Consider the following 25,862-nt stretch of genomic DNA (forward strand, 5'->3'; position numbering starts at 1 on the left):
TATTGTGACACCATCGCTATGAGTGTCTATGGCTATGGTGTTGTAAAAGAAAGAGACTGTTCCAAGGTGGGGGACAATCAGTCAGAATAGATAAATTAATAGGAAGCAAACCTTCTGTTTTATGTAAACACGCTTTAAAATAAATATCAGTAAGAGAGAGCAGGGACATTTTCCAGTCATTTTTTTTTAAATAATGAGTTTTCAAAAAGTTGGCTTAAAACATGAATTGCATATAAGGGCCTAAGTAATTCACATTAACAGCTGATAGACCTTTGTCAGGTTACTGAATTAACAGGAAAACAAAATAATAATAAGCAAGCAAAAATGTTACATTGCTTTTTTCTTTCTTCTGACAAGTGTTATTTAATCAGGTGAAAGCTGTCCCAAAATTTATATTTTCTATAAACAAGATGTCCCAAAATATTTCAAGCTAATAAAAATGTTTCCATTCACTTTTTCAGTTACTGTAGGAGGCAAGTGTATAAAATTAAATATTCTCCCATAGTGTATTGCAACTGACTATTTGCATTTCAATAAAAAAACTGAAAAGCTTTCACTCTTTTCCACTTTTCCAATGGCTAAATGGGAAAAAAAAAGAATGTAGGTGGCAGCAGGATAAGGGCAGAGGATGAAGGGAAAAAAAAGAGAGGGAATTGTTTTAAATGTTTTTCAATAATTGATTTTTCCCCTGTCTTTCTCAAAAAATAAAACAAAAATAAACACAAAATTTTCACTATGTTCTGTCTCAGATGTTTCAGATGGACAATGTTGACCCACTTGAAATGCGAATGTCTTGAGTATTTTATGACATGAAAATTGGCCTCAGTTTTTATAAAGTATAGTTCTGTGTGCTGCAGGTTGATAATGAAAGCTCTTTACTTTACCCTGTTAAATGCCTTTTCCAAGACTCAAGAACAGGAATACAAGATTTTCTTGACATTTAAAAGGTGGTTAATATGATGGCATCTATATCTTCAGCATTATGCATAGCCATGTATTGTAGAAAGGGTTATATCAAACAAAAAATCCAGGAAGACCAATAAAGTAAAGACATAATATACTAAAATAACATAAAAAATCATGGCGAAGGCAGAGAGATAAGAGGGCTTTGAGATGTAGCACGGTGAAGGTAGGATGTTGGATATACTGGAAGACACAGAGTAAGTATTAGGCCTATGCAAAGCAGTAAGTATTCACTTTGGATTTGGAGGACAGTGATTCAATTTGGAGATTTGAATCCCTGTCCAGATTTGATTCAGCCAGATCAGATTCAAAAGATTTGATGCCACGTTGGAGATTTGGTGATAGACTAAAAAGGCAGCTGACACAGCTGCCTCCAGCTGGTAAATCTGTTGGGGTTCGGGGAGGGAAGGGGCATTGGGAAGGGAGGGATTGAGGCTGTGGCTGGGACAAGCTGCCCAGACAGGGTAGGGATGCATGTTACTTGGGGAAGCGGGGGGGGGGTGGGATGTAGGCATGGTAGCGCTTGGAGTGGGGGCTCTGCCCTGTTGCCACTTGCCCAGCCAGGGCGGCGGGGGTGGGGAGGATGCAGGCGCAGCTCGCTCCAGGTGGAAGGGGGCAAGTGGCATCAGGGCATAGCCCCTGCTTCCCACACTGCCGCTCCCACATCCTGAACCCCCCCACACTGTTTGGCAAGTGGCGGCAGGGCAGAGCCCCTGCTCACAGTGCTGATGTGGGTGCGGCAGCACTAGGAGTGGGGGCTATGCCCTGCTGCCGCTTTCCCCCTTCTGCCCAGACTGTGAGACACCTGCATCATGCCCCCTTCCCACACCAGCTGAGCAAGCAGCAGCAGGGCATAGCCCCTGCTCCCAGCACTGCTGTACCTGCATCAGCACTGGGAGTGGGGACTCTGCTGCCACCGCTTGCTAGCTAGCATGGGGGGGCAGACACTGCTGCCAGTTGCCCTGCCAGCACAGAGGGGTGTGGCAGGGGATGGGTGCTGCTGCCAATTGCCAGCCAGGGCAGGGGGGCACAGGATGTGGGTGCAGTAGCACTGGGAGCACGGGCTATGGCCTGCTGCTGCTTGCCCCCTTCTGCCTGCAGTGAGCCATGCCCGCATCCCACCCCCCAGCACCCCGGCTGGGCAAGCGGCAGCAGGGCGTAGCTCCCACTCCCAGCGCTACCGTGCCTGCATCCAATGCACCCCTCCCTGAGTTTCATGCCCCCTACCCCAGCTGGGCAGCTTGTCCCAGCCCCAATCCCTTCCTCCCCCATACCCCTTCCCTCCCCCCTCCCTCAACCCCAACAGATTTAGCAGCTGGAGGCAGCTGTGTCAGCTGCCTGTTTAGTTTATGGCCAAATCGCTGAATCTTTTTTCAATTTGATTCGGATGCTTCAAATCGATTCAGAGCTTTTAATTGGTCTCTCAATTTGATTTGGATTTGGAGATTTGGTCCCTGAATCGGCCCAAATCTCTGAATCAAATCGGCTACCAAAGTTTCGCACAGCCCTAGTAAATATATTTGGTTCCTATTGCCTAGGTTGTAAACATAGAGCAAGCACTCTGACACAGGGGAATAAGCAAAGGAAACAAAGTAATCATTGGGGAGGCAGAAATTAGGATTGCTGTAAGAGACAATAAAAATAAAGATGGGGGAAAAAAACAACATGCAAGATTCTGGCCTCTGAGAAAAAATATTGCATATTCTCCTTTAGATAATGGAATGTTTTAAATGATTAACCCTTTTTTAATAGTGTGTAGTTGATAAGGAATGGAAAATTACTGTGTTCATAATTTTGGTTGATTTCATAGACATATATATGGGGAAATATAAGGTGTAAAAATGGGGATTTTGCTTTTTTTAGGCACAATCGTGATAGTAACCTGTTACTCAAGCACCTGGTAGGGAATTGTCCTACAGGGTACAGGTAGATGTACTTTTAAGTTGGTGTGCATAACTCAAGCATTTCTAGATAGTTCTGTGAAACCCATCACAAAGCCATCTGTTTTCCTCTAAATAATTTCATCATTGTTTATATTCTTTCAAATTTTAGAGAAAAGCAGCTTTTCTGCCTACATATGTTAGAGTTTAGGAAAAGTGTAGTCAGTCAAAAGTTGGAGGGTTTTTTTTAACCAATGAATCATCAGACTGGTTTTGTTCCAACTAAAGAACGTCAATATTGAGCGCACAAAGTTTCTCATTATCTCTCACGCTTTGTTTGAGTTCAAGTTGTTGAATTTTTGTCCTTACTTTTATAGACTGATATTTTTTCTAACTGAAAAGTCAACAGTTTATTACATCCTTTGATACAACTCCTTTCCATTAACAATGTTGGCTGATCAACTCCAGGGTCTAAAACTACAAAAGTCTCTCTTATCAGTGAAGCCTGAACCAGTGGTTCGCAACCTTTTTTAGACTACAGGCACCTCTCAGAAAATGTCAGCTCTTAGTTTTCACTTCTTTTTTTTTTTTTTTTGATGACCAAAAAGTAATGGAGCAAATTTTCTGTTGCAAAGAACTCAGAAAGATGACAATGTATTTAACATTATGGGTTCCTATTTGAAATTTTTAAATTTGTTTGTGAATCTTTTGCACACCTAATAGCAAATGTGATTTTATCCTTATTACTTTGAGCTGCTGTTCAAAAAGATTATGGCGGAGTTCCAAGAAATATTCAAATGACCAGGAGTGGGTCTTCCAGATTTTTTTCTTCTATCAAACTAAGAATTTCATCTGGTGTGCTTTCTAGCTAGCTCTAATATACTAGAACTGTTGGAAAAATTGATGGAGCAAGGATAGAAAAATCTTTTGAAAATCGCAAAAAATTTCACTATATTGTAAAACCATCAGTACACATAAAGTCACTGCTGGGTGAATCTACATGTGTCTCCAGGGGCTTGTCTCCAGCCTCCTGCTCATTCCCCTGCTCATCTCCAGCCTTGGGAGATAACACTTGGGACAACAAAGGCAAAAAAAAACAGGACAGGAGTGATGTGATGATCAAAGGGTCAAAACGCGAAAATGAGCGCACCTGAGGGGGACACCGAGCAAAGCCCCTGGGCCACACCCACCAGTCCTCAAAAGCATCCAAGGAGCTGGTGGATGCCGCCTACTGGTGCTCTGCCTAGAAACGTGCATGGACAAGTGAGAGGAAAGCGGCCCAGAAGTCTCCGGGCACCTTCCTGGCCAGAGTCTCCTTCCTGACCAGAGCATTTCTGTGTTGCCCCTCTCCCCAGTGCTGAAGCATGCTGCCTACCTGTGTGGAGCAGGCAGCAGTGCAAGCTGCAGGGACCTGGATCCAGGAAGCCTGCTGGACTACCTTGAGAATTGGTGCTCACACATGTGCTTCAGGGTTGGGGGCAGGAGCAGTTCACGGGAGCTGCTTTAATTAAAATGTCAATAGCATCTCATGTGTTTGGTGTCCTGCATTTCAAAATGGTGGTGAGACTGCTTTTACTAAAGCTCGTTCAACAAGCTTTAGTTAAAGCACCCCTGCTGCCATTTTGAAACGGGGGACGCTGAATACAATGAGGCATTGCCGCACACTGGAGCATTCTGATTGGAACGCACTGGAGCATGTGTAAAAGTGCCCTAAGACAATGCCTCCATTTGTATCATTGTGTGGCCAGAAGGCTTGTGGGATGTTCCAACGCACACATGGAGGGCATGTCCACACCAGCTGGGACCTGCCTCTTCTGGGGCCTCCAGAATGTTTGTGTACTTAACAGGCTGCCCAGGAAGCAGGATGAAGGATGCAAAAGGGAAAGCAATATTATATTTCCCATTTTACAGACAAAGGCACTGAGGCACTAAGAAATTAAAAAACTAATTAAATAGCTTAGGTCACGCAGGAAAAACATGCTATCTTGTGCATCACCACTCTGTTTGTTATATCCACCTGTTCCCATCTCTTTCCTTGGATTGCATGCTCCTAGGATAGGTACCAATATTTTTGGTTATGCTTGAACAGTGCCTAGCACAATAAGGTCCTCACCTTCAAGTGTTACTTAAGTAAAAAGAATATAGAATAGTGCATTCCCCTTCAGAGACTTATATACAGAATTATCCATACTCCCCAAAACTTGCAGTAACCATGGTTACTATGTTCATGCTCCACTACGGAGGGGCAGGAGCATTGCAGACAGACAACTTCTGTGTGACCACTGTTAGCAAAGAAAAGAGTGAGAACCAGAGGAACATTGTTGAGTGCTCCCCTCCCTCTCCCTCACACAAACTGTAACTCTATACCTTCTCCACGAGGGTCCACAGGATGAAGCTGCCTCAAACTGCCTTCTGGATGGTACCCTGCAAGGAAGATTGGGAGAAAAACCCATAAAGTCAGAGAACTTCCTAGTTACTCCCTACGAGAGTGTCTGGATAAGTGCACACATGCTGTATGTGGCACTGCAGACCCATCTGCGACACTGCACACCACACACGCTGCACATGCAGATGTTCTCCGCACTGCTAATTTGCAGTGCAGAAGTGGTTTTTTTACACCGGGAGGTCCCAGTGTCAAAAAACCTGCGCCTAAAAACAGTGGAACAGCACATGTGGTGGCAGTGTCTACCATCTGAAACCAGATCCTGGCTGGCCAGAGCCACATTCTGGCTTCTGGCCAGTCTCTCTCCTGTTGGATCATTGTAGCTGCAGCTCCCAGACACCCCCAGGACCCCAGGTAAGGTTCCTGTGGCCAGCCCAGGTGCTGGCCTTAGCCTCCCATCCCCCCTGCCCCAGGGCAACATGCCATGCACCAGAGCACACATGTACAGGTATTTCCGAAGGACAAGTAGAAGTAGCACATATTGTGCCACTGCTGTTTGTCCCTGGGGAAATGCATGTTCCCACTCATAAAGACACACCCTACACGTATTGCCAGGAGGGCTATAATTCAGCCCTTAAGGCACTGCTACCATAAGCTAAGAACTACCAATTTACTACAGGGTTAATAGCATTCTCCAGCACAAATGCTATAAAATAGTACTTCCTGATCATATTTCAAGATCATGCCATCTCTGAAAAGTTTGCCAGATAATTGAAATGGGGATTTAAACAGGCTGGAAGCTTGCCATAATTGAGAAAATTAGCAAATAGTCTATATTTCAGGAAGGGAAATCTCTCTCTCTGTGCCTTCGACCATAGAGTGCTTTAGCAAAGGCATTATTCAAGCCTGAAATCCACCAACGCAGGCATTGCCCAAAAGGAAAGCCAGCACATCTTATTTAAAAAAAGAAAACCCAGAGTCTTTTTTTCTAATAGAAATAGTGCAAAGTGTTTGCATGACTGTGATAGTGTGAATGTGGAAAAGCTCAGTGTAGGTAGATGAAAAAGAAAGCTGTGCAGAGGCAGAGATGTGTCGTACCACCCAGGGAGATCTTGGCTACTCATCAGATGAATCTGCCCATCAGTGTGCAGGCAGTGTGGGTGTTCCACAGCCCAGAAGTTATTTCCAATAGAGAAAGGAGGCAGGAGAGAGGGAGAGAGAGCATCATTTTAAAACCGTGTATCATGTTTCACAGGAATTATGCAATGTAAATTCCCTGACTTTCAGGACCTTGATGCTGTCACAGGCAGGGTGTCATACTGAGATGGACAAAAAATCTTCTCTGAGGTGCATTTAAATCTCTATTAATTTTGTGACCGACAGGCATCTAGTATGGCATCTCGGTTACAATCAGAACTGGTTCTATTCCAGTTATTAAGTGTGCAACTGGACTTAAGCACCTAAGGGCCATTTTATTCCACCCTCCTTGAGTCCCTGAGAAACAGTTAATGCAAAAGACAGATGGATTCTCTTCCTCCTCACTGCTTTTCTGTGACTCAGTCATAAGGGACAGGTGATAGCATGTTACAAAAGTAGATGCATCAACAGATTTTCAGGATAGAACAGAATTGCCCTCAGATGTGTAAGTCCACTTAGGTGCCCAGTAGGCGGAATAGAATCTCCCCCCAGTGCTCAACATACAAGTGATTAAAGGGTGCAGAATTAATGTTCTGGAGATGCACAGGTGACTGGTAGGGGGGCACATGCCCCCCCCCGAGATTGGCCCCTGACTCAGCACCACTCAGGATGGGACAGTTTTTTTGTGGCGCAGACCAGCAGTGTGTTGGGGGGAGGAGCGGGGGTCACTAAGCCACAGCACATAAGTATAGGAATGGATATGGGGCTTTTGGCCTGCCCCCAGGCCTGCCCACAGATTGTGCCCCCCTAGACTCAGGAGGCACTAGTCACCCATTTGGTGTGTTTAGTTAGTAAACCAGTCTTTGTCCCTCCTAGCAGAGCTGAAACTTTCACACTGCCTAGCAATCAGATTTTATTGGTCAGGCTCAAGATGTGAAATCCAACCATCTGAAGAGCTTGACCTCTTCACATGTTCTGAAAGCTGTATCCAAGTTCATTCTTGACTTTTGCTGTTGTGTCATGGCCTGCCCCTTATTAGCAAGCTGTGCTAGTCAATTCCAATTTCTTAGAATAAGTAAATAAAGAAAACAAAACAGTGGGGAAGAAATGTAAAATGTTCGGACCTGGCCTGATGCCAGGGTAGCAACATATTGTTCTGCCAGTTGAAATATCACACTCCAGGAACACTCAGAAATTGTTTTGAATGTACTGCCCCAGCCCACCAGGAAACAGACCATCATTCCATCACTACCTACAAGGTAAATCTCAAAGCACCATTTGCAAAATCATCAAAACTTCCTTCACTATTAAAAGTGATAACTGGTAAGGTTTTAGTGCTTTACCACAGTAAATATAAGTCTATGTGCCATGGAATTGTGACCCATGAAAATGTTCAACAGAAGAATGTTTCTTTCCCTTTATATATAAGTGTGTATAAGTATTTCAAAGGATGAATGCTTATGCCTTACAAGCACCCTTAACGCTGTTTCACATAGTACTATTTTGCTATAACGCTCATTTGAAATTAATGCCTGATTTCACTTAGCGCTCAGTGAATTTCATTATAACACTCACGATTGCTACCTTGGGTCATTAAAAACAATTGCGGTTGCCATCTTGGGTCATCAAATACTTTGGGTTTCACTTAACACTTGTTTTGTTTAGTGCTTGGTTTTCCAGAAGCCAATTAAGAGTACTAAGCAGGGGTTGCCTGTACTGAAATTCAGGAATGAACGTAGCAACAGTATTCGTCTACTAAATTTTCCTTCTGAGTCCAAATAATCAGATCAGTTTTTTGATAGCACAATTAAGGCTACCAAATTTCATAAAATTAGCCAGACAGTATTGGCAAATTAGGGTAGGAGAGAGTTATGTGTGAGTGACTTCAATAGAAATCATTTGATGTACTATCACAGAGAATCTTTCCCATACTTTATAGATGTGTAGATAATTTTCCACACTAAGAAGTGGTCCAGGGACTTCAACCTATGCATGAATAGGCAAGGTTTTATAACAAAAAAAAAGTCTTCAGAGAGCCTTCTTGACATGCATGATGTAATTTAGACACTGTTCTGTTCTTGCAATAGCCTTTCTTTCACTTGGTTATCAGTTATACCACAAAAAGCACGGTCATTAAATGTTTGAATACATATGACGCAAGTCTATTACACAAATCTGCAACATAACAGTCAGTGTTTTAACTTGGCAGCTGATTGCTTATCTAGGAAGAGTACTATTTTGCAAGCAACATCCATAGGTGAATCAAAGAATTGACATGTTGTAATTTGTCTGTCTTGTATCCACACTTCAGGTGTGGACACGATAGATTTACCACAGCGTAACTGAAATTAGTTGTACACCAATGTAAGTTATATCAGTCTCTGGAATAAACACAATCAGCATTCTGGAAGTAGCTGCCTGCTGTAGGCACTATTGTAGGACCTGGCCACTAGGTGAAAAGGGGAGATGACAATAACCTGCAACCCTAAGATGAAATTTACTAGAGCTGACAGTATTTAAACCATGCAATGGTGTAACTTGTAGTAGTGTAAAACTATTCCCATCTTTCCGAGGGATAATTTTACCCCAGAGAAGTGACTTAGAGCAACTCAGCACTATACATTGTGTATCTGGTCCACTTTTATGTGGCTGTAAAGGCAGCTTACCCCAGCATAAATTTTATCCTTTATCTTCCAGCTTGCAGTTTCCTTCCTGCTGGGACATACTCAAGTAGACCCTGCAACACTTCAAGCTTAGGTGCAGCAGCGGGGAAGATCCTCTCCATATTCTCGGCAAGAAATTATGGAAATGCTATCATTTCTTCTTTTACCTCTCTGAAAAGTTTCCTTCCAGGCAAAGATGTTCATTTGTGGCTTCATTCCCACCATTTTTGCAAAGATGCAGTTTCCTTCTGACTCATATCAGCTGTGCATTGTATGGATACGCTAGTAAAAAAATTCTGGCCTGAGGCGCTTGTCCTGGAGCAGTGTTTCAGAGAGTTATCAGAACCATCAAACAACAGGGAGAAGTGTACACAGTCTCCAACGGCTACAGTTACAATGAGGTGGTTAACACAGGAGAAATACCCGGCCCCCTGGCAGAGTATATAAAAAATTATGAATAGAGGAAGACACTGCATTCTGAAAAGTATCGATACCTGAAGATGCCAAGCAAGGACACCAAATGATATACTGAAATACTTTGAACTAGGGCCCTTCATGAAGAGTCAATCAACTCAGTTAAGCAGCTGTCCTGATTAAAGGGAAAAAGCCATTAAAAACCCAGTTTGAATAGATTCTAGAAGACATAAAATATAGCATGGAATTAAAAATTCAAGAATAAAAATTATATTCATTGCCTTTCATCTTCATTTAATACTTATTTAGCAACTTCCAGAGTTTAGAATGTAATATGAATTTAAGCACCACTTAATGACTTGGCTCCAGCTGGATATATCCTCATTAAGCAAAATTTATGTTAATTTGTCCCGATTAAGCAACAGTCATTGCTATCCAGCATCATTAGGTGAAATAAGATTCCTAGAAGTGTCTCCAATAAAGCAGCCCTCCCAATTAAACAAAACCCTGATAAATGGAATATACGGCATCTTTGCCATCCTAGGAACTGACAGAAAGATTTGAGGGGTTTGTTTTTAAATCTTCATATCAATATTTTGTCTGCATTTAAAATGTTATAGATCTTTAGAAAAAGCAAGAATACTCCAGAATTTGATGACATAAGAAGTATTGTCACAGTTAACATGATTCCCTGACCTGAATCCTGGAGCTAAAGGATAAGACTCTACTTGAGTTTTGCATCAGGTCATGAGTGAAGACAGAAGGGTTGGAATATTCAAAGTCAGCTGTGAGAATTAGCTCCACAAATCCCATTTGATTTGATTAGTATGAGCTGTGTAGCTACCTTTCCTCAGTGTTATATTACACTCAGATAGGTTTGAAAAAACTTACCCCACCTATTCTGTGTCACCACTTACACTAGCTGGGGCAATATTAGAGAATACTGGACTATGATCACAGAAGAGAGCTGATAGATGGCTCTGGAGGAAACTCTCTGTCAGGTCCTATATGGAGCTTGTGCTGTAGCTAATGTGACAATGGAAAAAGAAACATAGAGACAACTGGAAAAATCTTGGGGGGTGGAGACCTTTCTTTGGCAGGGTAGCTGTTCTGTCTGCTCCAATAGGCCAAGTCAATATACCTTGTTTAAAATGCTCATACCTGGTTCACAATGGAGTAGATGAAAAAGGTGGGCAAAAAATCAAATAAAAAAAAAAATGAGATTATCTTTTTGAATAACATTTGAAAAGGCCCATTTCAAATCCTTATTAATACATATTAGTTTTTATTATTCTTAGTCCCAAATCCTGAAAAGCACTGTAAACTTTATCTGTAAGTAGAGCTGGAATATTGGTGGGGCCCAATAAACTAGCTAATATATAAGAGGCAATCTTTCACTTGGCCAGTTGGAAGAGATGTTAGAGAAACTTTCAAACACAAAGTGCCTATCATCTTTAAAATACTTATGCATGTTTTTGAGTTAAAGGGACTAATTACAATATGTGAAGCATGTGTGTTTGCAGGATCAGGGCTTCAGATTAAACTCTTTGCAAAGCACCATGTAAATTTACAGCACTATGAATTATTGTCACAGGAATTTCTATATCTTCACTTTTCAGTGCACAGGACCCCAATATACTCTACAGCAGGGTGGGCAATTATTTTGGCTGAAGGGCCACTTAATGAGTTTTGGTGAGGCATCAAGGGCTGAAAGGGTAGCCCTGCCTCTTGACAGGTGCCCCACCCCCTGGTCACCATATTTTGACCAGAAGTCCTGCCCCCTGACCTTTGCCACTGGACATCTCTCCTCTTGCCCAGAAGATACTCCTTTTGGGAGGTGACCGGGGGGGGTGTTGCTTGTATATTGTGTGTGGAGGGGTAGGAGGGTATATGTGGGGGGTCTGGTTGGGGGGCTGTGTGTGGTTTAGATGGGGGTATGGGATTGTTGGGTGTGTGTGGGAGTATGGTGGCAGTTGTGGTTGATGTGTGGGTAGGTTGGGTGTGCGCGTGTGGAGGGCTTACCTCCTGCCCACTCTGGCTGACCCCAGCCTTCTGCAGGTGGGGGGTGGAGGAGAGGGATCAGGACTGCCTGCCTGGCTTGCAGCCCAATGCAAAGGGTGGAAAAGCAGCTGCTGCCTGCAAGCAGCAAGAGAAGCCCCTAGGAAAGGGTGGGGGGGACAGGAACGGAGCCTGGCACTGCCAGCTCTCTTGGTCTCTGCCCCACACCTGTCCGGTGGGGATGCAGCTGAGCCTGCACTGGTTCCGTCTATTGCTTTCATCCCATATGCCTGCCCAGCAGGGCTGCACTAACCCCATGCTTGCTCCTGCTGCTGCTCCCTCCCCACCTGCCTGTCTTGTGCCTGCCCGGCAGGGGCAAGCTCCTTCACACACCCCTCCATCCACATGCTTCCCCACCCAGCCATGCACAAGCAGAACCTAAGGGAGCCACAGGCAAAGCCCACCCCACTCCATTCAATGTTGCAGCTTCCCCTCCCTACCTGCTACTCAGAATACAGCAGCAGGGAGAGGAGGAGGAGTCACTGGAAGCTGGCAGGGCCCAGCACTTCCCTGGGTGGCTGCAGCAGCAGCAGCCCTGCCTAGAAGCCATGCCCGCTGGCCGGGGCTGCCACCCTCCAGTGGAGGAGGAAGGGAGTGCAACAAGCACTGCCCCAGGCAGGAGCCAGCAGGACTTGGCCCAATGCAGAGAACAGCAGAGGCAGCTACCAGTGAAGCTGGATACAATGAATGGATGGATGCCTGCCTGCAGGCCAGATCCAATCATCTGGCAGGCCAGATCCAGCCCATGGGCCATATTTTGTCCACCCCTGCTCTACAGACTCATTCCTTCAGCCCTAAATTAAATACATTTTGGTTGGAAAGTGGCTACCATTTTTTTTTACCAGTAATACAATCAAATATTTTTTTGCTAGGAGAGGTCTTTACAAACAAAGTATATATTTTCCTTGCAATAATTTAGCCAGACTAACTCAAAACTAATACTACTTTTCTTATGAATACCAAAATGGGTGGTTTTTCTTCCCCAAAACCCTAACATTTTAACTGAAACATTTGGCTCCTAGTTTTTTGTAAATATGAACATTTTGGCCATCTTTAACAGTTATTGTAACATTAGCCAGTTCCTTCAGCTGTACCTCACAACTTCCCTAGTATTATTCTAAAGAAAAGAGCTGGTCAAAGCACTTTTTTAAAAAGTACAGTTTTTAATAAGAATTTCAAACTTCCTGCCAAAATAGAAGAACTAAAACATTCCAGTATCAAAATTTCTGGTTGTTGTTGTTTTTCGTCCCCAAAATCCAAACTTTTTAACATAAACATTAGGGCTATGCAAAATTTCACTGGCTGTTTCGTTCTGAGACTGTTTTAACTCATTTTGAGCTCAAAACAGCAAAATTGAAATGAAACAAAGGGCTTTGAAACTGCCTCAAAACAAAATGAGGCTAGTTGAAATGTTTAAAAAATTTCAAAACATTTTGAGTTGCAAAGCAGCCAGGTGGTGGGAGATAGGGGAGAACCAGGGCTGCACTCCCAGTGGCTCCAGGCTGGGCTGAGTTCTCCTCCCCAGTGTGATAATCGGGCTGGGCTGAGTTTGTTTCCCCAGCACGAGGGTCGTGCTGGGGAGGGGAACTCAGCCCAGTTGGGCTGAATTTGTTTCCCCAGCCTGATTGTCATCATGCTGGGGAGGGGAACTGAGCACAGCTGGGCTGAGTTCCTTTCCCCAGCCCAATGGTAGCACTCAGCTCAGCCCCAGTTCCCTTCCCTGATCGATCCCAGTGCTGGGGAGGGGAACTGAAAGATGGGGCTCAGTTCCCTTCCCCAGCTCTCTAGTCCAGGTATCATCCCTCCCTCATCTAGCAGGCAGATGGAGGCCTGCAACCACAGGAGGATTGGCATAGCCCCTGTAGCCCTCCTGGGGTTGGGCCGTGATCTGCCTGCTGAATGATAGAGGCTGTTTTGAGCTTCCCCATTATAGCCTATGGGTGAAATGTCAAAACAGCCTTGAAACAGCATCACTGCTTTGACTAAAAGAAATGGAATGGCAGTTTTGAATCAAAACAAAATTGGAAACGAAACGCTGTGCTGTCAAAACCTTGAAATGTAAGTTGAAATGGAACGGTGCCGTTTCACACAGCCCTAATAAACATGTTTTCCAGTTTTTTGTAAATATAAAAATTTTGACCTTTTTTTTTGGTCTCCAAATCCAGGTTAGTAATGCTGTTGTGCTCTAAAGATAGGAATAATAAAGTATTTATATTTCCTTATTAGTTGGGGCGGGGGGGGAGGAGGGGGTTCCTGTGACTGAGATTTGACCTTATTTTTTAAGATGATATTTTTAGATTTCTATTTTCTTCTGGATTCCCAAGTAAATGAAATAGCTCAAAAGGCCTCTTCTGTAACTCTGTTTCATTTGACATTTCTCTCACAGTGGACAGAATTATCTGTATAATTAAATTCAATAAGGCTTTATTTGTATTCAGTTATTATAGGGATGACACAGAAAACATGGCATTTATTAATAATAATGTTATATAGAGTCACGCATAAGTTAACATTCTGAACAAAATTTAGGCCTAAGCTATTGAAACACATCAAAACAGCAGGTGTTCTTTCTGTGCATCATATAGATGTAGGTTGAGTAACTAGAGCAGCTAATTAACTAGCCTTAACCATAAAACTCTGCTCATTTGTGAAGTAACTTCTTTTACACTTTCCTTTTCTTTTATGCTTCATGTCTTCAAGCTCATAAAATAGTAGCTGATCAAGCAACATTTGATACAATATTATAAATTATAATGTAGTACTAAATTAAAAAAACCCCTAAATGTTGTCAATTGAGACTTAAGAAACTATCTAAAAAATTAAAGCTATCTAAACAATTTTGTAACAGACCTCTGAAGGTTGAAGTGGCATTGCCCAGGCAACTTATCCGCAAGCTGTATGTCAAAGGATACTCTATAGGCGGACTATCTTAAAAAGAAATGTGGCCAAGCTATGCATAGCTATTTTTAAATGAAGATGTATTGCAAGGTATCTGGACTATACTTAAAGAATCTGATACATTCAAGCTAATTGAAAAGCTAATATTAAATTAAAACCTTTAGATTAACCAAATCAATATGTTTTAAGGCATAAATGACCAAAAAGTCCCATTAATTGTGTGACTAACAGCTGTACAAAGAGAATTCAGCAATCATACTAACCTTATCACCAAAGCATAAAAAATTACTTGTTTACAGGTCCAGGTATATAGAAAGCCATTTTGTATAAATTCCCTAATTGTTATATCCTTTTGGAAACTGTGCAAATGACTCCAATACTTTTATGCTGCCACATATTAAGCTACTAAACAAGGACAAAACCATGACAAAGGATGAAAAGATTGTACACAGAAATGTAACTGTTTTAATATCAAAATAGATAGTTCTTCAGTCAGAGTGAAAAATCATGGAATTATGTAAAGCTCTCCAAAAGAGCACACCACAGAAGGACCTTCAGGGAAGTAGCTTGAGGAAGTAGGTTCCTGACCAGAGCTGAGCAAGCAGTTCCAAGTGCTAAGATGCCCCACGATGTTATATGTGCAGACTAGTTTGATTCAATGCATCTTACTCAGTGTGTTATGGTGCAAGAGGTGTTCAGTGGAGATCCTGGAATTTTCCAGAAACAAAGTTGCGAGAAACCATTGGACTATGAGAAATGACACAGCTCGGCTCCTGACTGGTCACCTAAAATCTCTGCCAGAATTATGGCTCATTTTCTGATCGGCTCACAGTAGCTTTGCAAAATGAAGCCACATTGCCCAGATGTTGCAGCATCTTGTTCCCTGACCCAAAAACATCTGGACAAGAAAGACAGTGAAGATGTCATTTTCTCTCCTGCACTGGGTGCCCTTAAGTGACCTGGGTGCCTTTAAAAATCCCAATCCTGATTCACCTTTCTGTTACAGCACCATTATAACTTCCTAGCAACTGGAAAGAGCCTTACATTGGTTTTGTACACTAACACCCAGCACTAGTGAAAAGGAGCTTTAGTGCAAAAGAAAATCAGGTCTCCGGGTCTTCAAAGGGACAGTCCCAATTACTGGTTGAGGATGGTGCCTCTTTGTTTATATGTTTCTACTGTGGTAGTTGTAAATCTGGGAAGTATTTTTAAATGGGTGGTTACTGCTCGTATTACATTATAGAGAGGATTCTGCTTTTAGTGTGCCCAGAGAACTTGATTCACAGAACATCTTTCATAAATCTATTACAAAAAAAATAAAAGACCCAGACAAAAACAACAGATCTAGCTCTAATGAGTTCACCGCACAAGCTGGTTTTTGGGGTGATTTCTCCTCCCTCCCCTCAGTTGCATGATACAGAGACTGGAAAGCCCCAGGAAATCTATAGGAACAGTATTGCCCAATCGCTTTATTCAAGAAACATGCAACATAGCAACAGAAGAGAAAGAGGAAACATGTTCAGAGTAAGAGACTAGGAAACATGTCAGATCTTTGACTTTTATTTGGCACTATTTGGTTTTCCTGGTTTGAGGATACCCTTTCTACTTGTTGCGTGGCATCATGCACTGCTCATCAAACATACTTAAAGCTACTAAAATTCTAAGAAGATCTATGACTTAGATTTAATGTCCTTAATGTTCCTATCTAAAGTGCTCCTGCAGTGCAGAAGGTCACCTTGTAAACACAGTACTTGCAGATGTATTTTCTTCTTCACTTTTATGTCAGGTTTGCTGAATTTTACAGCGATAACATTTTATGCAAGACCCAGCACTGCAAGGTCAATGTGACTTATAAATAAATCAGCCTATATATTTTTTGTCATCTTGGAAGTAGTCTTGTCTTCCTCAGACACCATGCCAAAAACCAACAGAATTCTGTATTTGAGATTAAATGGTGATGATTCAATGTATTTATGTATAAAGCTGCAAAGATGTGTCTGAAATGGTCAACCAAGAAGGCAAGAGAAACATGTTTGGAATAAACTGTTCCTGAAAAGAAAATGGCTCTTTGCACAGTCGCATTGACCTGGACAGCCAAACGTGACATTTTGTCTAAATGTCTGTGTATAGAAAGTAATTTAAATTTTATTCACAGTGCTTTGTGTTTTCAGATGTAAGTGCCTGAAGTCAGACACTTGTCCCTAGCTGAGCCAGCTGCAATAGGTCTTTGATAATGGAGAGTGACAGATGGCTGGATATATTGCAAGCCCACTTTGTTCTCCTGTAGGTCTTGATTATAGAAATTGAGGTGCTTCTACCATGCTACTTTGATGGGCTAGTGGGATCAAGCATGACTTTGACTTGACTTTTAAATACCCGGAGCTCCAAAATGGCACCCAATTATAGACAGACTTCAAGATGAAATAATCAAAATTGAGTAATGATACCGGGTGCCAAAAACTGAGACACCCTCAAATTGGTCATGATTTTCAGAAAGTTCTGAAATCTTGCCCTGTGATAATCAGGTTTTTTAAGCTCAAAATCCTGCCAGCTGACACTGTCATTTTTTAACGTGAGTCCTTTAAAAATGTGGCCAGTGTTTTTAGCAAACAGATGTATCTAAGGAACATGTTTTAATAATAGGAAACAGTGCCAACATAAGAGGGAAGTCACAGCAGATTATGTGATAGGTTGTAAATATAGAAACCCACGAAGATTATGTATACATGAGCCTCAGCCACACATTTTAGACCAAAATTGCAGGACTGTGAAAAAAGGGTTTGGGCTTGACTCATACAGATCAGATAAGCCACAAAGTTTGGATCTAGATCTTAATTTAGGACCAAGTTTGAACTTCCCAAAAATTCTGGGTATTTAGAACTGGGGCTTTGCATTAGGCCTATCACTAATAGGTAAAATGAACAGTAGAGAGAATTATATACTTATGCTATATTCAATTTTCACTGTCCATCAGTTTATCCTTACCTTAATCCAAGAGATTCTTTCAAAAGGCTTGAGAACCTGGCAACCGGAAAAAAAATAGTGTGATCTAACATTTTTCAGTTTATAGATGATTTTACTTAAAAAGATTGACTTTAGGAAGGTATTGAGCTTCTGCCATAGACATCAGGACTACATCATAGCCAAGAGCTGAGAAACCAAGCAGAAAGAATTATGCTGTTTTTAGAGTGCTGCTCATGTTTTAAAACTGCAACCGTAATTGATCCACATTAAAGTGTACAGTCTCAAAATTGGGCTTATGTTGCAAGAATGGTAGCTTTTGGGGTTTTTTCCACTGGCCCAAAATGTTTTGTTCTGAGCCAGTTCAACATTAAGCTGCATTTTCCTGTAAGTGATATTGCCTTGGAAAAATTTTAACTGGAGTGTCCCATGCCATCTTTTTTCTATGTGTTATGTTACCTCACCAAAATCCAACATGGTTTCTCCTTTAACTGAGTCAGTTGCGATACTGTGAAAGATTCCTGACTGACTGTGGGAAGCACAGTCCAATCAGAGAGTCCAGCAACCTACAACATAAGGTACCCAAACTATAACCCCCATAGGCAAAGAAATCCCTCAGAAAAAGCAATTTAATGATGAATTGATTTGAAACTAAGCATTTGGGACTGATCACTCCAAACCAAATAAAATTCCTCAACCAGGGTAATTGAAATATTTCCAAATAAAATGCCCTTTCCAAATCAAACCTTTTTAAAATGTCATACTCCACATAAAATATTTCAACATTTCATCCCAACACGAGAAAGAAAATTGCTGAAATATTGGAGTTTCCACCAGACTGAAATGCTCGTTTCCACTAGTTCCAGGCTGTCTTTGATTGGAGCTAGTAGGTCTCCCTAGGGTAAGTTTAAGGGCACAGGTAGGTACTACATTACAGATTACTGGTAGACAAGGTGGAATACCCCTGGTTATGGTTAGGGCTGGTGGTAGTAGGGCTCCCATCAGTAGGGTTAGGTTTTGGGCCAGTAGAGTTCTTGCTGCAGTGGGTGGCAGTAACCAGGGATTTCCCAGGTAAGTTTAGAGATGGAGTTTGGGGGCACTTCAAGCTATTTTTTTGTGGTCACAATTCCTAAACTGTGCGTTTAAAAAATGAATATAATACAACTAATACCAGAAGTTGGAATAATGTAAAGCAAGGCTACATATGTAAGATATGTTTTAAAGAGTTAAAGGGAAAAATAACAGAAATAAGTCATTGCTAAGAATAATTTGGTAGAGAAAAAGAAAAAGTAGTGTGCTCAGTTTGTGAACCCAGGCTCACAGATTTCTATTACCCCATCCTAAAATTTTCTGAGTCAGCTCAGGTCCTTGTTACACCTTAGGCTGAGCCCCACAGATGTTGATCATCTTAGTGGTAGCTTGGAGTTTGGAGCAGTCACACCTTCAACTTGAGCAGCACATCTGCGTTGAGTGGCCATGCCTTAATAGACCAGGAGCTTTTTGTGTAGACCAAGAGATAATCCTGCTCTGGAGTGGTGTAAGTTTGAGGTGCGTAACAAGGGCTTTAAGCCACTTTAAGGTGTTCACTTGCAGATGATCCATGGGGTAAGAGCTCCAAGAGCCACCCAAAATTACTGTATAACAAGGTCCTTAGTTTTCTTCCTTACAGGAAAGGCTCCAGATGTCATGATGTTTGTTGGTGATGTTTTCTTGCAGCATTTTATCTATAAATGAAGTACTGACTTGCAATGTGACAACATGAGGTGATTATGTTAACGAAATGTTACTGGCCCTATGGAAAAAACACAAGAGCAAGTCTGTATGAACCACAGGGTGTTGCTGAGCTTACATAACAGAAAGAGGTTAATGCTTTAGTCCAGTTCAGGTGAACTAATTTTCTTTTCAATCTTTAACAGAGATCATAAAGCCAGTGCACAATTTAACATGCTTGGAATGATCTGTTGGTCAGACAGTGCCATCCCTTTCCATTACCCCAGGCAAAATATGTTTTCCTGCTCCCATCCCCACCTGCCAGATCACTGACCTACCAAGAGCCACTGATCTACTAATCAACTGTAGAAATGCTATCCTTCTAATTCTGTTGCTCTGGACAATTGCCCAGTTTATCCACAGAATGGGCCAGCCATGTGGTCAGGTCCAGAATTAGAAGAGGTCAAGGCATCTGCTGGAGTGGCAGAGTACAAAAGGAAGCTTATGCAATACTTACACCCAGCACACTGGTTTCTGAGCAAAGTCATAAATCTCCTCCTTCTACAGGCACCAAATTCAGACATAGCTTTAGAAAATATTCCAAATGGTTCTGATACCACAACCATTGCAGCTATTTCTGGAGGAAAGGATATCAAAAACAAAGGACTTGACACATCACTCCAAACCATCATTTTTGTTAAAATGCCCTTTGTTTCCGCAGTATTCTGCTCCACTTTCAAAATAATGAAGTTGACAAGATCAGGCCTCTTAGGTGGGCATCATCAGTGCCAGCACTCTGCCACAACACACATCATGTCTGTGCTCTCTCTTTTACTCACATGAACTTTGTTCATAAATGTGTTTGGCCTCTCCTTACATTAATGTCAATCAGAAATAAATCCACATAAATCTAGAGGACAATCCTGGGACACAATTTTCAGTTGGTACTTGATAAATGATCCCAGAGCAAGGTCTTCATGAACAGCTCATTGACTATGGAGACCACATCATACATCATAGCAGCTTCTGGGCTGCCCTAACCTATATATGGCTGAAAAATTCCCAAGAAACTACTTTACCAGCTGGGCATAATCAAAGAAGAAAACCTCTGGTCATGTTCCCTATGCCAAGGGAAAGTCTTGGCAACCTGTGGCCTGTGGGTGAAAATCAGCTCACAAACATGGGGCTTCTGATTTTTAATGGCATTTCAGCAGTGAGGGGTTTCATCCACACAGAAGCTGGGCAACAAGGACAATCAGCAGCAGCAGCAGTGGTCACAGCTCAGACCTGAGTCATTTCAACTCACCATTCCTGAAGCATTATTGATACCCAGCCTACAACTGTGAGGGGTTTGGAGATGTGTAAAATCACAAAGCAGGAAGGGCCTACAAGCATCATCTAGTTCAATAGGCTATTGGATTCCTAAACTATCACAGATAAATGTTTATCCCACCTGTTCTTGAAAATCTCCACTGAAGAATGTCCTACAACTTCCCTGGGAATCCTATTTCATTGTTCTATAGTATTTATGATTAGGATTTTTTTTCTAAGATTCAATCTCAGTCTGCTTTGCTAACATTTAAAACCATCAGCTTATGTCAGGGATGGGCAAAATATGGCCCGCGGGCTGAATCCAACCCACCAGGCCATTCTATCCAGCCTGTGGGGCTCCTAAAAAATTTAGAAAATGTATATTTATCTGCTCCTGGCTTCCTGTCAAAAATGACAGGAGACATGGGCAGTAGGATCCAAGGGAAGCCGGCAGGACTCAGTAGCAAGGCCAACCCAGCCCTGCCCCATCCTCACCTCCCTCTCACGCCTGCTGCCCCTCCCTCCAACCAGAAGCCTCTGCCTGCCACAGCTTTCACTGCTTCCCTGCACACCTGCTGGCCACTCCCACACCACATGGCCCCCGGCTGCATTGCCGGACCATGGGAGTACAGGGCTGCACCAGTACCACAGGGCCAGGCGCGCGCGTGCGCGCGCGTGTGTGTGTGTGTGTGTGCACGTGCACACACACGTATCCCTGCAATGAAGGAGGGGGAGAGAAAGACAAAGAGAGCAATGAGAGAGGGAGAGCCTGTGTGCGTGTGTGCAGTGAGGGAGGGAGGGAGAGAGAGTGTGTATACGTGTGTTCATAGGGTGAGTCCCACACACACACCCCACCATACACATGCATCCACACCCCCCTCACACTGCCATACAAGCAGGCCCCCAGACCCACGCCCCCTCAAACACTCCAGCCACCCTCCCCCACACACTTTTCCCCACAAACCCCATATCTACGCGCACACACACACACACACACATGCTCCCTCACCCCACATTCATACCCCCACAACCTCCCCCACACCCCACATACCCACACACCAACAGCCCCCCACAAACCTATACCCATCCCCCACCCTCCACAATATACAAGAATAAGACTTAATTTTAAGGTATTGTTCAATCACCTCTATATACACTGTACAAATACATGTAAATCAGGACAAACATTTTTTTAAATCAAATTAATGAATGTTGTAGATGTTCAATTTTTAAGCTATAATTTGGTATTTTTCTAGTTTTGAGATGGCAAAACCCCTTGCTGAAAGGAGTATTTCCAGGGGCAAGGGGAAGGCCTTCTAGTGGCAAAGGTCAGGGGTTAGGGGGTGGGACTTCTGATCACAAGATGGCAGCCAGGGAGCAGGGCACCTGTCAAGGGGTAGAACTACCAATGCAGCCCTCAACAGCATACCAGAACTCAGTAATTGGCCTTCTGCCTAAAATAATTGCCCACCCCTGACTTATGTCCTGCCCTTTGTGGCTAGGTGAAACACTTATTCACCCTTTTCTTTACAGACATACTGTCCTGTTTCTATACAATCCAAGGATCACTTAGATACTGGGGAAATTCCATATGGTCAAATTCAACCAGATTCAGGTTTGAGCTTCTTTGCATAACCTGAAGCTGAAGAATTGGTCCAATGAAATAACTTTGCAATAAACTGGAAAAAAAATCAGGATCCTTGACACAACAACCTTGCTAGGTTTGTGGCTGCTCTTAGAGATATTTGCCCTCATCATCACTTCCATGAATTAATCCTTTGAATTTTTCACCTGTTTTAGGTACCATACAATGTATGTTGATCTAACTAGGGCCCCCTCCATTGTCTCCATGCTGCTTATTTATATAATTTTCCATTTGGCTTGAAAGCATGATATCTTGCCATCAAGGGGTGAGGAAGTGGGGGCCAGGGGTGGAAATTTCTCATTTTAGAAGACAGTTTAATGTAAGGTTTAGACATCAGGAGTGGCATTTTATCAGCCCATTTAGCTGTGCAAGTCATGAGAATATGCAATATATGTGGCTAAATTGGTGATTTAAATTCTATTGCTGTACATCTGTGCTCATGTGGGGGAGCTTATTACATAAGTCCCTGTTGCAGCTAGATTTAGTTGCTTAATTTGGCTGTGCATCTATGCAACTAGCCTTTGCTAGCCACTTGGAAGTTTTATGTCTGCAGCTCTATATGTCTAGAAGAATGTGGTTGTCCCTACAGCATGGTTACATGGACTTAGCCTCAGGTACAAGTGAGACTGCTGAGTGCCTGAACAGCCTCTCCACACCTGGGGCCAATAAGAGGAGGAGTTAGTGGGCATGGCTAGATTAGCTGTAGGGACAGGTCAGGCAGACATAGCTGAGCCAGGCTGCAGAGAGAAAGGCAACTGAGAGTTCCATAGTGAGACTAGTCAGAGATATGTTTAGGGTATTCAGGCCAGCTGTAGGGATCAGAGGACAAGGGGCAAGACTAGGGACTAAAGGACCATCTATGGAGAGATAGGGGGAAGCAGGGCAAGGCTTGGGACAGATCAGGGAGGCATGCAGGGAGAATGAAGAGGGTGCACCTAAGCAAACAGGAGTGGGAAGCTGTGGAACCCTAAAGGTAGCTGTGGGTGAAACAGCACTTAGCTAAGGAGTGCAGTGGGAGTCTTGAAGGAGGATTGCAAGTGCGGAGATTGAAGAGGAGAACCCAATGAGCCAGAGCTGACCAGACCATCAAGGGGAGCTCCAATCTCCAGCCCCAGTTCCAATCTAGGGAGCCCTGGGGCATAGCTGTCCAGACTAGCAGACCATCTAAGCAGCACCCCCAGTGCCACAGGGCACATGCCTATCTATGTATACCAACACCATCAGTGTTTTGAGAGCCCTGACGACTCTTGATGGGACATACATCCACATTGACCAACCTCTTGAGGGTGCCTGCCTATGCCTATCTGAGGCACCATTGCATGTACACAACAAACATGATGCAAAAAATGTCAACCACATGGCCAAGTTCCCTGGTTTGTGCCACGGGCCGCCAGATGTCCCACCATCAAGACTACTCATTTGTTTGTTTTTTGGGTAAGTGAACTACTTTGGTTCTTTGGCCTAAATGACCTCCTAAGGTCTCTTCCAACCCTAACTTTCTATGATTCTAAGTGTCTCTCAGTCATGGGCCACATCCTCCTGAAATCTCTGCAATGGAGAACTCAGTCCAGGTAGCCTGCCAAAAAAAGAAAAAAAAAGGAAAAAAAATTCAGGTTAAAAAAAATATCATTTTGCCCAAAAGGAAGCATTTCATTTCCAGGATTGTGTAATAAAAGCACAGGAAATGTTAAAATGTATGACTGGATTCATAAAGGAGCTTAGGTGCCAAGACTAAGGAAGAAATAATAATGCCACAGCTCCTTATATCCTATAACCTAGGGCAGTGGTCCTTAATCTGTTTATAGTGAAAATGCCCCTCATTAGATTTGAGGCCTGCCTCAGAAGATGCCAGCTCTTAGTTTTCAATCATTTCTTGACTACCAAAGAATGGAGAGACACCACAACAGGTCAAAATGTTTTGAACACTATGGATTTCAGTGTGAGATCTCTGGGTCAGTCTTGTGAATTATGTTTGCACACCTAACAGACCTAACATTGCATGGCAGCCTACAGCACCCTTGAAAATATTTCAAGACACCCTGACTGAGGATCACTGGTCTGTGGATTAGAAGACTCACAAAACACGTGGGAAACCCAGATTTAAATCTGTTCCCTACCTGATTAAAAGCATGGATTTGAACGATTTCAAGGATTTGAACCTGGTTAAGAAAATGGATTTGAACCCACTTCCCAGGAAAGTGGCCCCAATATCATGTTCTAGCATGCATCTTTCTGAATGTTTTCCTGTTGAAACTGTTCCACTTTAATGCACGCTTAAGTATTTTATCCAGAGTTAAACCCAAGTGTTTCCAAGTGAAAAATCTGTATAGACATTCTCAATCTTTCTGATTACATAATGACTATTTAAGTGATTTGCTAAAAATATTCCACCAAGCTCAACTGAGGAGCCTAGTTCCTATTTTCAAAGATGATACCGAATTTTAAATGGCTATGTTGTCTTTAGGAATGTGTTTAAATTGTATCCATTGATTTGTTGTTGGTACTCATATTAGTCACCCCTTTACTAGCATTATTAGGTACCCTAGAAACATGATTCCAAATCAAGATGCTCCATTTCCTTGTATGGTGCCCATGATCTTCTGGTAAATCAGGTATACCAGGGTTTTTATTTGGAGATTGCCTATTAACACTAAAAAACAAGAACACCTGAGAAAGAAACTGTACTGCCCCTGTGTTATGAAGCTCAAAAGTCAATGTGTCATTGCACAAGGAAGCAATCACTGTTAAACACAAACCCATCACATAGGCAAATTGATGTTGCACCAACAATTGGAAGAATCTCATTTCAAGAGGTAAAACAGTTAATAAGGTTTAATAAGGTTGCAATGGTTTTAAACACCACATAAGTTTCTGGTACAGTTTATAGAAGTGTACATGAAATAAATCTGTTGGTTTCATGGGTTTTTATTGGAGTTGTTTAACAGATAAAAGGATAGACAACACTTTGCTATATGTGTTGTCGATCATCAGCTTGGTGTTTTGGGTATTGCAATCAAGCAAGATATTTTGAATTTCTAACTTCTCATCAGAAACTCAATATGCTGTCTTTTTTAGAAGGAAATATTATTTGTGTGAAAAATCACACACCTTAGCAGTAGATGGATATGAGTAATTGAAATGCCTTTCTGCACTTACTACTAAAGGAAACAGGTGCTGGACAATTTTCCAGCAAGCTGCTCTGTTGAGGCATTCTTAGTCTGCAATAGCTCTGCTAGCCCTTGCAAAACAGTTCTTGCCAAATGAAGAAAAACTCTTCTTCTACATGAGCATGGGGGATTTAGCCAGACAAAGGCATTAACTTAATTGCCATAATTAAAAGTTAAGAGTTGAATTCTGACAGTGAGCAGTAACAAACTTATGTTGCAATCCATTAGCCAACTTCATCCATACTCAAAATCAGTCCCCAAAAATAAAAGAAATCAAAAAAGTGATGCCAAGAATTCTCCATCTGCTTTACCATATATATCAGAAGGAAAAAATAATAAAAGCAATCATAGCTGTCATTCCCAACAAATTATATGTTCCATCCTTTCATTGCTGAAGTCTGATGCCTCTACCATAAAGCTGAATATACAGTATACGTTGCAATGAAAGGGCTTAAACTTGGCCAGCAACATATAAAGATTCACTTGTGGGATAAATCTACTTTCTGACCCCATTTATAGATGTTTGTTACTGCTCTGTTTTTTCTACACCAACTACAGCCACATCTAGATAGCAAGCTTACCATGCCTGACAATGATGCCCTCAACACATTGCTCTGCTCTGCATACAGAGGCAAATGGCGGGGAGAGGTGCACTGGCGCAGTTTAAGTTTA

The sequence above is a fragment of the Gavialis gangeticus genome, unplaced genomic scaffold, assembly GCF_001723915.1.
Source record: "Gavialis gangeticus isolate Ggan-Ray unplaced genomic scaffold, GavGan_comp1, whole genome shotgun sequence".
NCBI classification, from domain to species: Eukaryota; Metazoa; Chordata; order Crocodylia; family Gavialidae; genus Gavialis; species Gavialis gangeticus.